The following is a 15,679-nucleotide window of genomic DNA, read 5'->3' as shown; positions in this document are numbered from 1 at the left end:
ACGCTTAGTCTGGGTCTATACTCTTGAACCTGAAGCTCTGGAAACTACCACCTCCCCCCCCAAAAAAAAAAAAATAAAGAGAATGGTTAAAATGGAGGATTAGAAATAGCAAATTATATATATATATATACATATGGAGGGACAAATGGTTAACTTGACCGACAACTTACAAAGTTCAAATCATGAATTAAAATGCAAAAGTAAGAGAATAAATATAAGAGTAATGTTAGATACAATCATGTATTGTACAAACATTGCGCACTCATTTTAAAAAAGAGTATGATCCACCATTAAAACATTAATTCTTTCAAGTGAGTATCATATTTACTCACTTTTTAAAAAAAAATACTGCATGATACTTGCGTATTCTATGTTATAAATATCATTTCTCTAGATATAGATACATGATAATGGAACATGTCATTAATAAAAGAGATATTCTTAGAGCATGAAGCATCACTTATTTGGGGCTAAACAATTATGATAAACCTATTTGGAGCAAATAGTCAAAGAGAATCTCATTTTCAGAAGTTCATATCATTTGAGAGGAAATGGTAATCATATTATGTGGCTAAATACAAGAGAGGATAACAAGAAGTTACTAGTAGGAGTCTAGAGAAAAGGACAATTAAAGGGTTGAGATTTCTGGGGGCATGTTGAAACAAGTTGTTGCTATACCAAGAACTAAGGACAAGAGAGTTGCAGTTGAACAAGAATTCTCTACAACAAATGAATTAAGATGAAGCCGTGATTGATCAAGAGTATAATGCTCCAGCCATAACTTATAAAAAAAAATGTCATAAATTAAGATGAACTCTCTCTCATGTCTTCTTATGAATCTCAGTCTTTCTCACCCATCTCTAATGTACTGTCACCCTCCTGACCACCAAACTGCAATATCTTGATGTTAGCCCACCATATTCAAGTCAAGCCTATCAAGGACAACTACATGGCATGAAAAACCCAATGGCCAAAAGCTTTTCGATTATGTCTTTGGTGAAATATACCCACCTCCATAATTTATTACATCTACTTCTACCCTTACTCCCCTCCCCTCATCCGGCCTTTGGTCTTTCGCTTGAATATGACCAACTTGTCTACAGTACTCTTAATTCCACCATTTCTGAAACTACCCTTAATAACATCACTAGTCTAAACGTCCCATGAACTTGAAACAATATCCTTACCACTCTCTAATGCTCGAGTCATGCATACCTATTACCAACTTGCTACTTGGCAATGTCTCATTCCAAAATTATTTCCAAAATACAAGTCCTTCACTATAGCCCTATATGCTATTGGCCAACCCATCAATGATTCTAAACTCACCTCTTATATTCTTGTTTGTCTACCCTCAGACTTTGACACACTGGTCGCCTCAAGTACTACCAGATTGGAACCAAAGTCCCTAGATCAACTTTTGGGGCACCTTCTATGACAAAGTAAAAGAAAAGAAGAGAGGGGAAGGTTTACGCCATGGATGTACAGAGAATGCTCTATAAAATTATATTGCTCAATCATTGAATTTGTACAAAGTTGAGAAGGGCTCACAACTTGTGGTGTATAGCCTAACTGACATTAACTAAAAATAACTAACTATATAGCTCACTAATAAAACAAAATAGCAAAACAGAATGCCAAAAAGAAGATTCTAGTATCAACGACTTGTAGCTGCATCAAAAGATGATGATTCAAGACTTGTAGTTGCATCAGAAGATGATGATTCAAGACTTGTAGCTTTGGTGGATTGCAATACACCCCCACCCCTTGGCCCCGATAAGTTAGAGAATCGAGGTTGACAATTCCCAGCTTGAGCAAATGAGATTGAAGAAGAGATGATGGTAGGGCCTTTGTGAGAAGATCAGCTCGTTGAAGATGAGTAGACACATGATCTGTAATAATGGAGCTTTCAAGAATCTTGTCCCTAATGAGATGGAAGTCCAACTCGATGTGCTTAGTTCTTTCATAGAACACGAGATTGGCAGCAATGTGGAGGGTAGCCTGGTTGTCACAGTATAGTACAACTGCTTGAGAATGAATCACATGGAGGTCAGCAAGAAGAAACCGAATCTAAGTGAGTTCACAAGAGTTAGTAGCCATTACTCTATACTCAGCTTCAGTTGAGGATCGAGATACAACATTTTGTTTATTGGATTTCTAAGAAATCAAAGAGTGGCCTAAGAGCACACAATATCAAGTGATTCTGGGCATGATGCCCAATTTGAATCGCAATAAGCTATTAAATGCAAATCAAAGGAAGCCGAGAGTAGCATTCCTTGGCCAGGTGCAGATTTAATGTACTTTAAAACCTTGTGTGTTGCAACTAGATGACTTGTGGTTGGGTTTTCCATAAATTGGCTTAGGGTTTGTACATGATAGCTAAGGTCTGGGTAACCAATAACCTGCCAATTAATCTTCGATACACAGGAGGATTAGCAAGTGCCAGACCATCATCTTTGCTAAAGTTTAGATTTTGTCCCATAGGAACTTTCACAGGTTTTGAGCCCAAATATCATGAATCGGCAAGTATATCAAGTGCATATTTGTGCTGACAAATATGTATTCCTTTGGGGGATCTAGCTACTTCGATGCCTAAGAAGTATCTTAATGTCCCAAGATCCTTAATCTGAAATTTGGCATGCAAACAGTCTTTGACAGTAATGGTAGAGTCCATGGAATCACTAGCCACTAAAATATTATCCACATACATTAATAAGGCTGTGAAACAAGTGCCATTTTTTACTGTAAAAAGTCTTAATCAGCCTTTGATTGAATGAAGCCAAAATCCAATAAACATGAAGTAAGTTTGGCATACCATTGTCGAGAGGCTTGTTTTAAGCCATATAAACTTTTCAAAAGTTTGCAAACTTGTTGAGGTCCTTCCTTTGTATAACCTGGTGGTTTGTTCATGTAAATATCCTCCTATAAGCCTTCATGGAGGAATGCATTATTTACATCAAACTGATGTAAATGCCAAACCCTAACAGCTGCAATAGAAAGGAGACGGCTCGTAGTAACCATCTTGGCCAAAATGTCTCATGGTAATCGATCCCTTCCTGCTGAGTATATCCCTTTGCAACGAGCCTTGCTTTCAATATTTCTATGCTACCATCTAAGTTTCTCTTGATTTTGTAAACATATTTGCAATCTATGGCTTCTTTTTTAGGAGGTAAGTCAACAAGAGTCCAAGTATCATTTTGTTCCAAGGTTGACAACTCAGTTTCCATTGCCTTAACCCAACCAGGATCTTTAATAGTTTTGGAGTATGAGTTTGGTTCAAAATCAGTGAAAAGATTAGAGGAAAAACCTTGTAAAGTGGGTGAGAAAGAGTTATAAGACAGATAATTAGGCAAAGGGAAAGAACAACTAGTGATAGAGGGAGATACTTAAACCATTGCTTGAGATTCTGGAGTGAATGCAACCTACTGATAGTGGAAATCTTGTAGACAATCAGGTGTTGTTCTAGTCCTAGATGACCTATGAAGAGGTGCTAATGATGGAATTGGAGATGAAGAATTACTGTCATTAGATGGGGTCATGAAGAACAAGGGGTAGGTTCTGGTTCAATGTCAGAGGATTGAAGGTTAGCAGGAATGAGTTCAATATATGATGGACAATTGGTATTAGTGGACTCTGGAAGGAAATGTGACACTGGTTTAGAGGATGATACTGGTTTTGGAAAAGGGAAAACAAAATTGGAGTTATGTTGAGATTGACTGACAGATTCAATAACAGGAGAAGAGTGGAAAGGAAAAATAGTTTCGTGGAAAATGACATCCCTAGAAATAAAGATGTGTGAGTTTCGAGGTCCAACAACTTATAATCCTTTACCCCAAGGGGGTAACCCAAGAAAATACATTTCTTCCCTCTTGGATAAAACTTTTTCTGCCATGTGAAAAGATTGATGTAAAACAGAGATGTCTAAATACCTTAAGGTCGGAGTAACTTGGTTTGACATAAAAAAGAACTTCACGTGGAGTCTTATTTTTCAGCAAGGGAGTTGGTGTTCTGTTTATAAGGTGCACTGTAGTCAAAATGCAATCATTCTAATAACACAAACGGAGACCAGATTGGAAGAATAATACACGAGCCACATTCAAAAAGTGTTGATGTTTTCTCTCTACTATGCCATTTTGTTGAGGGGTCTCAACACAAGATCTTTGGTGAATAATTCCCTTTTGGTTGAAGAAATCAGTCATTTTAAATTCAAGACCATAATCTCTTCAAAGTATTTTGACTTTGGTGTTAAATTGAGTCTCTATCATGTTACAAAAAGATTCTGTGCAATTTCTTGTTTCTGATTTTGCTTGAAGTAGGTAAATCCAAGTAGTCCTGAAAGAAATCATCAACTATGGTCAAAAAATATTTTGATCCATCATGAGCCATAATGGAACAAGGGCCTCAAATGTCACAATGGAATAATTCAAACAAAGTAGAGGATTTATGGGAACTGATAGGAAAAGGAAGCTTGTGTTGTTTTGCAAGAGGACAAATGCAGCAAGGAGAATTTTTATTCACAATGATGTGATTCTTTACACTGGGGTCCTTGATCAAACTAAGCCTAAAATCTAAAATATGACCTGACTACAATGCCAAAGGTCATTAACATCATTACTACTTTTAACAGACACAGAAACTGAAGGAAAAAAGAAGTGACAGATGAAATATAGCATCATCTAGTGCAGTAGGTGGAACAACAGTATGCAGGAGTTGATAGAGATTACATTTCACTTCAGCCATCCCAATCATGGTCCAAGTGGAAAGGTCCTGTATTAAAGATGTGTTAGATAGAAAAAATAAGCAAGTGGTCAAATTGTCTATGAGTCTTTTAATGTAAATGAGGTTAAAAGAAAAGGAGGGTATGCACAGAACATTACTAAGAATAATGATGTTTGTGAGCCGAACAGTACCTAAATGAGTGACAGGCATGTAAGTGCCATTGGGCAACTTGACATTGTATGATACTTCTATAGCATTAGATGCAAAAAATGAGGGGCTATAGATCATATGATCTTTAGCTCTTGAATCAATAATCCAAGGAATGTTGCTTGGATTAAAAGAATTAGAAAGAAAAGAAGTGCAGCGCAGAGACTCGATACCAGACACTTTGGAAGCCTTAGGTGCCGTTGGGGTCGATTTAAACACAGTTTGTGCCTGGTTCACTGAAGGAAGGGAGCTAGATAGATCCTTGTGTTAGATCAAGGTAATTAGTTACTGATATTGCTCCTTAGTAAAATTAAACTTGTCCTCGTGCACTTCCTCCCAAGAGGACTCAATGCATAAGCTGCTCTGATTTGCAAATGTATTTGATCCCTTGCCTTTGTACAGTGTGTGTCCAGGGGGATATCCGTAGAGTTTGTAGCATTTTTCAACAACATGTCTTGCCATATTACAGTGGATGCATGCAAGGGCCGGAGCATTTTCAACTTTGAAGCAATTCTCCAAGGTATGCCCCTGAGCTTGGTAATGAGTCTAGTAGGGTCTATCTTTCTTTTGAGTCATGGGGTTCTTTGTGTTGGTTTTGAAGGAAGTTTTAATAGCTAATGCCATAGAGTTAGGGGTTGGAGTTTGTGAGTTGGTGATATTGCTCTTGTTGCTGGATTAGGGAGAAAACTTTGTTAACAATGGGGAGTCATTCAATGAGCATTATCTGATCCCTAACATTAGCATATTGGTCATTAAGACCCATAAGAAATTGTATAACACGGTCTCTCTGGTGTCTATCATTTAGTACACTCAATTGACCACAAGTACAAGCAAGAATAGGGTCATAAATGGCTATTTCAACCCAGAGAGTTTTGAGGTTATTGAAATAAGTGCTCACTAAGTCTCTGTCTTGTCAAAGATTGGCCAAGTTCCTCTTGAACTGAAAGATGCGAGGACCATTCTGTTGTGTAAATTGGTCCTTTAGTTCTTTCCATATAGCTTGCACATCATCGACGAAGGCTATGCTGGATCTAATATCCATACTTATGGAATTTTGAATCCAAAAAACAACCATATCATTACATCTCTTCCATAGATCAAATAAAGGGTCATTTTCATTAGTAGGTTTAGAAATGTTCCCACTAATGAAACCCAATTTGTTTCTTGCTCTAAGTGCTCGTCGCGTTACCAAGACCAAGGAGCATAGTTATTAGTGTTGAGGAGATCTGTAACAGGAACAAGTGATGTGCTATCACTATTTTCGATTTGGTAAGGGTTGTTTGGGTCTGTGAGGTTGAGGTAAGGGGAAATCTAGTGTTGGTTATTTTGAGGTTATGTTGATTCTTTTGCCATGGCTAAGAAAATGAAGGAATGGGAAGAAGGTTTGCGGATTCAATGATGTGTGGTTTGCAAATTCAACGAATCTAGCTCTCTGGTACCATGTGACAAGGTAAAAGAAAAGAAGAGAGGGGAAGGTTTATGCCTTGGATGTGCAGAGAATGCTCTGTAAAATTGTATTGCTCAATCATTGAATTTGTACAAAGTTGAGAGGGGCTCATTTATACTGCTTGTAGTGTATAGCCTAACTGACATTAACTAAAAATAACTAACTATACAGCTAACTAATAAAACAAAATAGCATACCATAATGCCAAAAAGAAGATTATAGTATCAACGACTTGTAGCTGCATATCATGACTTGTAGCTTTGGTGGACTGCAATACCTTCTAACACATGAATCCCATTTGAAACAACAATCCCCTCTCAAGGATGTCAACTTGCCTAGTGCCAACATTGCTGCTCGCTTCTCTGCTAACTATGGTGGTCGATCATGATAAATCTTCTCACAGCACTAATCAATCCAATGGTTGTAACCATGGTCAAGGTGGTTCTCCTCAGTAACTTTCATACAAAAATCAACTTGGCTCTAGCACGTTCCTCCCCTTCTGTCAGATTTGTCTCAAAATTGGTCACACTATCGCAATATATTAGCACCTATTTGACCAAAGCTTTCAAACACCGAACCCACCTGTTGTCCAAGCTTATGTTGTTGGCCCACACCTTTGCTTGACCCTATAAGATATCCAAATACGGGAGCCACGCACAACAACACTCAGATCTTGGAAATATATGCAAGTAGAGGAATATACTAGGTTTGATCATGTTTTGGGTTGGGAATGGTCAAGGTTTGTGTATTTATCACATTTGCTCCTTTATGTTATGCTCCTTTAAACCTGTAAAACTTTATATATGTTTATCAACTCTCTAAAGATAATGATGTGTTCTTTGAGTTTCACCCATCTTTCTTTTGTGTTGAGGATCAATCCTCAAGAGCCATCCTTCTTAGTGGCAAGAATAGCCAAGGTCTCCATCAACTCCCATCTCCTCCTGCTGCGTCTCAATCTTCCTTTGCCCTCATTAGTGAATGAGTCTTGTTGCTTAAAGGCACTCCCCATTCGGTCATCTTGACATGCATCAAGTCCAATGTACCAAAAAAATAATAATTTAGCCAATTTGAATATAAAGTCCCCTGACATTTGTAATTAGGGGTGTAACTGATCCGATTTGGTCCGATTTTAGACAAAATTTAGAACCGAACCAATATATACCGGTTTTACATTTTCAAAAACTAATTATACACCAGTACGTCCGGTTTTACGAGTTTTAATATATTAAGTATATTAGTATTACTAATATATTTATCAAAAGAAATATATTGAGAATTTATTAGGTAATAAAATATATTTAATATATATATTTTATATTTAAAACATATGATCAAATAAATATTCATGTTTAATATTAAAATGTTATGTTATAAATTATAATATATGATTTCATACATAATTATATATATTATATATAAAATATATTATATATAATATTAAAAATAATAAAATATATATAATATGTGAACCGGTCTGGTCCGGTGTTGAAAAACTTAACACTAATTTCGGACTATATTTGACCGATTTTTAAAATGAAGGAATCTATTCCGAACCGAACCGGTCAAAAACCGGATTGAACCAACCAGTCTAATCCGGTCTGGGCTGATTTTTTGGTTTATTTTTACACCCCTATTTGCAATGCATTTCAAATACACAAAAATAATCATCTACCTTTTTTCTTATCCCTTAACATGTCTAGTAGTTCTAAAGACCCTATTTTTATTGATGTATGGCCCTACTCCTAAACCTTCTATCAATGGAAATCATTTTTATGTTTGTTTAATTGATATATATATATATATTTTTTAATTTTATCTAGCTTTGTCCTATAGCATGTAGATCTAATGGTAATAATGGTATTAGAGAAGGACAGTCATGCCATCAGGTGGTTTGGTTTCCCTCGAGCAAAATCTGTGAGGAGTTCTAGTTTCGCTAGGATGAAACTAAGGAATGGTGAGTGCATACGTACGTGATGGCGTCATCATGGTTAAGTTAAAAGAAATTCTCTGTTTATATTGATTTTCCTGTTTAGTCCTACCTATTTATAGGTTCCCTTGCTTGCTTTGTTTTGGCTACATCCATAGAGGATCATGTCTCCCAATTGGAGTTGCACAAGAAATCCATCTTCAATAGGCAACAACAGTTGGTTGATCACTTGGCAGAAGTTTCCTAGTTGCTCTCAACACCCAATGGCCTTGATATAGGGGAGTCATCTAGACATGCATAGCATGGTGGGGATTTGCATCATGTTCTTAACCATTATGTTGCTTGGACTGTCAAACTTGATTTCTGCATTTTAATGGAGCCATCAAGTTAGATTTTCCATGTGCAAAATTTTTTTGACTTTCAGAGGGCATCAATGGGCGAAGGAGTCACTTTAGTCTTTAGCCTCATTTAACCTAGAAGGAGAGGTTTGGTTCCAATTATTATAGTAAGAAGGTCCTGTTGATGTTATGTTTCACAGCCCGAGCAACTCCATGTTGGGTCAATCCGCTCTTGCAAATATAGGGAAAATGAGGGCTCGGGATGGTGGGGGGTACCTCTGATGCCTAAGTTAGTTGGAATTCTCAGTCTGTGGTTTAAAGGAGACCAAAATGAAAGCGCTTTTAGAGTTCTTTGTCCCCGTGGGGGGAGGGGTATATATACCTGGTAGGGGCAGCCCCCTAGCACACCCATCATGGTGATGTCGCTTTGTACTCGGGTCGTGCCATTTTCCAATGTTCTGCCATGCAATAGGCCATCCATGCCTGATCGTGGCGACAGCTGATAGTCCAAGGTTCATGCCTTGGCATGCCTACCTCCGTCCTTCATTAAATGCAATGTGGCCTCGGTCTAGCAGGCCCATCCTCTAGGTCTTGTCCAACTGTCGGTACCCAGTGGCCAGGGTTGTCCTTGACCCTGCGTGTATGGACTGTCGGCCAGTAGAGGTGTCAAGCTTTCCAACTTAAGTCCGCATCCCACACATGCTATTTTGCTATTTCTTTTGGGCTTCCTAGGCTGATCTCGCCCTTCTTGGCCTGACCCGGCCCATCCTATTCTTTCATACCGATTTCCTTCTGCTGCACTATCCTTAGACCCATCAATACCTTATGGGCCGAGCTCATGTGGTTTGGCCCAACCCTAGGAGCGACCTCCCTCGCAAGTCTCATCATCACTTGGCCCCTTTGTTGAACTATTTCAAACTTCAAAATGAAGGACTAGTGTTTGATTATCAACTACAATTCAAAAATTTACTAGCTAAGTAGGTGTTATGCTACCCCTCTCTTGTCCTAGCAGTTCCATCACCTCAAAGCCTACCCACACCATTTGTTAACACCCATAGCATGATCACAAGAGCTAAAGTTGGCATCTTTCGGCCTAAAGCCTATCATGCTATCACTGCATTACCTTCTTCTCATTTTTTCCATTCTCTATTAGCGCTTAAAGAATCAAAAGGCTTCAAATCAGCATTGAAACATCCTAAATAGATTTCTGCCATGGATGACAAAATTCATGCTTTCAAACAAAATGAAACTTGGATTTTGGTTCCTTGGCCACCAAATAAGAATATTATTGGCTCTCGATGGGTTTTTTTTAACAAAGATCAAACATGATGAAAGTGTTGAATGGTACAACGCCTGTTTGATTGCTAAAGGATACACATGTATCCTTGGCTTGGATTTCTATGAAACCTTCAACCATGTAGCAAAAGCTTCTACCTTTAGAATGGTTCTCTCTCTTGCTATTACAACACAGTGGTCTCTTAGCAACTAGACATTAAAAATGCTTTTCTACATGGTTGTCTTTCTAAAGAAATATATATGGAGCAGTCTCCTAGTTACACCAACTCTATATATCCAAATCATGTCTGTAAATTAAAGAAGAAGGCCCTCTACATATTGAAACAAGCACCTCGTGCTTGGTTTCACAAGTTCAACAGTGATTGAGCTGAATTATTACATATTTTATATATCTAGAACAAATATATTTTAATTATTTCATGACATAATTATTGATTTTAGATGAAAAAATGGTTAATAGGCATAAATCTAAGTTTTCATGTAAATTGGTTAATATAATGCTTTATGCTTATTACAACCTATGAATATTTCCTCACATGCCTAACACATTTTTAATATCCTATTTTTCCTTTTAATTTATTTTTAGATTTCTATTTCTTGTGTGTTATTTCTTTTTCTTATTTTTACTGCTTTTAAATAAGACTGATAATTTACATCTTTGATATTTGCACACAGCATTTTCAATCTCCCAAAACGCACGAGATGAATTGAACCCTAGAAATACATGTGAGAGGAAGGAAACATGCTAAACCCATGCTTGAAATAAAGAAAAGAAAAACTGTTTTGCACACGCACATGGCTTTCTTTGCTTTATTTTATTTTATTAATGCTAACATGCAATGAAATAAAGAAAGTGAGGCACGATAGGCTTCGTTTTAGACGTGAGATGCAGTAGGCAAAGTTTGTTTTTCTTGCTTTTGGAAGGACACACGAAAAGGAGCAGGGTGAGTTTTGACAAAAGGTAAAAAGAGACCACACGGAAAAAGATATCTTTTGGAGGTTATTTTCTAGGTTTGAGGTAAAAGCTAGGGGACGCAAGGCTAAAACGACAGAAAAGGAAAGAGCACAAATGAGGGGCTTCTTGAAAAAAAAAACTCAAGCCGCACGAAAAGAAAAGGAGAAGAACAAGGGGCTAGACACAAGCGGGAAGCTTCTTGTTTTGGTCTCTTTGGGTTTTGAAAAAAGAAAGGAATAGAGTAGCTCTCTTCAGTTTTGACAAGACACAGCAGGAGAAAGAATAGAAAGGCAAACTTTTTGGACGCAGAGGGGGAGACGAGAGCTTTGGGACAAAAACAAAAGCAAACGCTGGTTGGAGGGGCTTCCTAATTCTACATGCGGCAAGATGCAAGAAGACGGACTGGAAACACGCAGCAGCAAAGAAGGGAGTTTTTGGGCTCTGTTTTTCTCTCCACCTTTGCTCTATGGTGGAGGTTGTTTTCTAGTGTTGAGTTTTATGTTTTATTTTAGTTTTCTGATGGAGAATGTTTTTTTGATTTCTATAGCTCTTGTGATGAACTTGGTTGGCTAAAATTTTGTATTAGGGTTAGAGGTGAAGTCTAATGATTTAGACATTGTTTCGGATCAACAATGGAGCTTATACTACGAGTTTGATCAATTGAATGGTTTTATTATTGAATACTTTGATTATCTATATATTTATCTTGATTCATTGTGATTTTCAAGTATATTGGATGTTTGAAAAATGTCTATGATATTCAAGTGAGTTTGTGAATGTTTTAACTATTAATTGTTCGTGCTTAATCTTTAGTTATTAGTTTTATTACCTAAATGACTAACACAAGAGGGGGGTGAATTGAGTTGTATTTAAAAAAAATAACAATTATAAATCAAATATATAATATAAAATATAAAAAAAATACGAAACAGTAATAAATATAAAGAGTAAGGGTAAGAGAGAAACAAACTCAATATGTTAACGAGGTTCGGCCCCACTGCCTACGTCCTCGCCTCAAGCTACCCCTTGAGGATCTCCAAATTCACTATTCAACCTCATTCAGGTAGAGATAGAAATATATTACACCTTTGAACAATACCCTCTACAAAGGATCCGTGTAGAACACCCTCTACATTTGCAATCACCTTACACGTGGTGATTTAACTATTCCCTGTGTAGAACACTTTCTACACGCACAAGGGTTATACACACCCTTTTACTGATACAAGAGCTGATAGTGGGTAGGTTATCAGAAAACACTCCTCAATGAGTGAAATAAGAACAATACAGCGCAAACTATATCTTTCAAAATGAATAAGGATTAAAGCTCAATGCTTAGAGAAGAGAGAATGAAAGCTTTGAATGAATGTTGTATGCTCTTGGTGTTGTGAATGTGAAGCTCTCAAATGATCTATTTATAGGCATATGAGACTTCATATTCAAATTTAAAAAGATTCACATGTCAAAGACAACATCTTTCACTTTTTCAAAAAAATCAAACCTAATCTTTTACTTTTGGCATATGACAAAAGGAGCACACTTTCCTTTTCAAAAAATTCAAACATAATTTTTTACTTTTTGCATATGACAAAAGGAGCACACTTTTCTTTTCAAAAAATTCAAACCTAATCTTTTACTTTTTGCATATGATAAAAAGAGCACACTTTCATTTTCAAAAAAATTCAAACCTAATCTTTTACTTTTTGTATATGACAAAAGGAGCACACTTTACTTTTCAAATATTTCAAACAAAAACATCTACCTTTTGCAAAAGTTAAAAAAAAAAATCAATCACTTTTGAAAATAGTCAAATAAAACATGCACATGTGAAAGATGACAATCAATCATCTTTAATATTTTCAAAATTTAACCATTTAATCAAGGCATGCACATGTAAAAGATGACAATCAATCACCTTTCAAAATTTTCAAATTTAATTTTCAAAAATATTCATGCACATGTGGAAAATGTATTTTAATGTTTTATGATAAAATATTAATTTTGAGCATTAATTCTAATTTCGAATTTTGAAGAGATTTACAACATTAGTTTATAATTTTAATGTGAACTTGTTTCCTTCTTGCTCATGCTTGTTTCCTTGATGTGCTTGACTCTATTGTGTAGACAACTTGAGTTTGAGATTTCTTTATTCCTTGAATTCATTTGTTATCATCAAAATCCATGTATAAATATATAATTACACAAAACTTGAAATCTTGGGTTCAACAAGTTTTATTGGCCTTAACTGCTAAGTCTTCTAGTTAAACAAAATCATTATTTTAGTTTAATTGAAGTAAATTGATCGGAGACAATATTCTAACTTATTAGATGGATCTTTGAAAGCTTAATCGTTCTCCACATCAATTTATTTTACCATTTCAGTTGTATTCTGTTACTTTAAAAATCTTCATGATCTCAATAACTTTCTCCTCTATTTGATTGCATGTTTCTTTTAATAATTTATTTTCATAGTTTAAGTTTATTTTCTTTATTATATAAGTTAATCTCTGTGGATTCGACCATATTAGGAACTACAACACCTGTATACTTGTATGTAAAATTGTTTTGAATTTTTAGTTCACTAATTTAAGTCAAAGTTTAGGCGTAACAGACAACTCCTTCCTCAAATTTGGTTTTCATGAATATAGCCGTGCTAACCCTTCTCTATTTGTTTATCATCAACCTGCATGCACCATATACTTGAAGCTCTATGTAGATGACATTGTTGTCACCAGCAACAACACTAAGTTTCTTACCAACTTCATTCATCAACTTGGACTTACCTTCTCTAGGAAAGATCTCGGGCTATTGCACTACTTCTTAAGTATTGAAGTTCATCATCGTCAATCTCATTGTTTATATTTATCATAGACCAAATATGCTCTTGATCTCCTTGACCAAGTAGCCATAACTGATAGTAAACCAGTTGCCACTCAATGGTTGTTGGGCAATACCTTTCCAGCATAAGCCAACTGTTAAGAATATAATACAAATAATTAAATCTATCTCTTCCCACATGCTTAAACTTTCGTACAAGTGATTATCTCACATGGTATTAGAGTAGAGAACCTGAGTTTGAACATTGACTCTACACTCTACCTTATTTAATTAAATATTCCACTTATTAGGCCACTCATTGAGGGTGAGTCTGACCTACACGTGATGAGAAATATTAAGAATATAATACAAATAATTAAATTGATCTCTTTCCACAAGCTTATTCTTTTGAATAAGATGTGATCTCACAAATGCGAAGTTCATGAAGGAGATGGAAAACGCAAGTGGTTTCAGCTGTAGTGAGTTCAAGGGACCAATATTCAGATTCAATACTAGACTAAGAGTTGATAGCTTTTTAGCTCGCCATGATAGCAAGTTTGAGCCAAAATAAATAGCATAGCCTGATGTAGATTGATGTGTATCTGGGCAACCAGCCTAGTCACGTCGGAGTGGGCAAGAAGAACATTAGAGCTTTGAGAGAAAATGTTGAAGCCAAAATAGAGGGGTTCCTTTGATATTATAAAGGAACCTTTTGACAGCTCAGAAACGATATTCAGTTGTGGCATGCATGAATTGACTTACTGTGTTAATAGAGTGAGACAAGTCAGGCCACATGATGGTGAGATAATGAAGAGCACCAACAAGTGATATATAGAAAGGCTTTATGTTCCACGTCATACTACTCTACATTGCGACAATCAAAGTGCAATCTTCATGTCTGCTAATCACGTGTCTCAAACTCGGTCCAAACATATTGCATTGGACTATCACTTCATATGTGAACAAGTTGCTACCGGCACTCTCATGATCAAATTCATTCCATCACATTTACAACTTGTTGATATTTTTACTAAAAGTCTTTCACGATCTCAATTTGTTTTATTTTGTTCTAAGCTCACTGTGACACCATCCCCAATTAGCTTGAGGGGGGTGTTAAGGATACAACTGTTAAGTCTCTCATACAAGAAAAGTCAACTAATGATCCTCAATCATAACTTCTATCACAACATAAATAGTTGCACCATTAGTGTCTAGTTTATAGCCTGTAAATCAGCTATAAATATTTTTATATTTATTTCTAATCTTTGCACAACTTATTGTAAAATAAATGCAAGAACTCATGCCTCTTTCAATGCTGTTAGAATCGAATCGTTTGGTCAAACTTTCATAGGAATCTTATTGGCTAAACGCAAGAAAGAATAGCGAAAAGTTGCCAGTAGCAGTCTAGGTTAGACAAAGAAATGTTATATCTATCTGTTCTTATCCTTATCACTTCATCTCTATCTTTGTAAGTATATTTAAAGCCAAATAATCTATAGAATAAAGCAACTTTTGAATTGGTAGACATTGTGTGTTACTTCTTACTGGATTCCTTGTTAGGCTCTAAGTAGTGCAGGGTCATGACAAGAGATTCTATCATGCATATTGTACGAGAAAGTAAAAGGCAAACCAGGGGATGACCTTTGTTCAGTCTTTTAGAAAGAGAAGCTTTGACTTCTCTCTAGGAAAAACCGATCATTCTGTTCAATTTCTCCTGAGAGGAAGGTGTAAGTCTCGACTCCACATTCCTTTCCATCTCGCTTTCATTTTCCGTTTCCTTTCCACTACCTATATGTGAATATGCTTATATGGTAGTATTTTTCTATTGGTTCGGATTTTCTCATATCTGCAACTCTCCAACCATGAACAGTCGACACTTGCCCCATCGAGACATTCCCCTCTAGCCAATCCATTGGGACGATGCGGAATCGGGCCCAAAATGTCGATGTGTGACCCTTACGCGCGGAAACATG

This window comes from Carya illinoinensis, chromosome 15, assembly GCF_018687715.1.
Source record: "Carya illinoinensis cultivar Pawnee chromosome 15, C.illinoinensisPawnee_v1, whole genome shotgun sequence".
NCBI classification, from domain to species: Eukaryota; Viridiplantae; Streptophyta; class Magnoliopsida; order Fagales; family Juglandaceae; genus Carya; species Carya illinoinensis.
Note: the sequence above shows the minus strand (reverse complement) of the source record.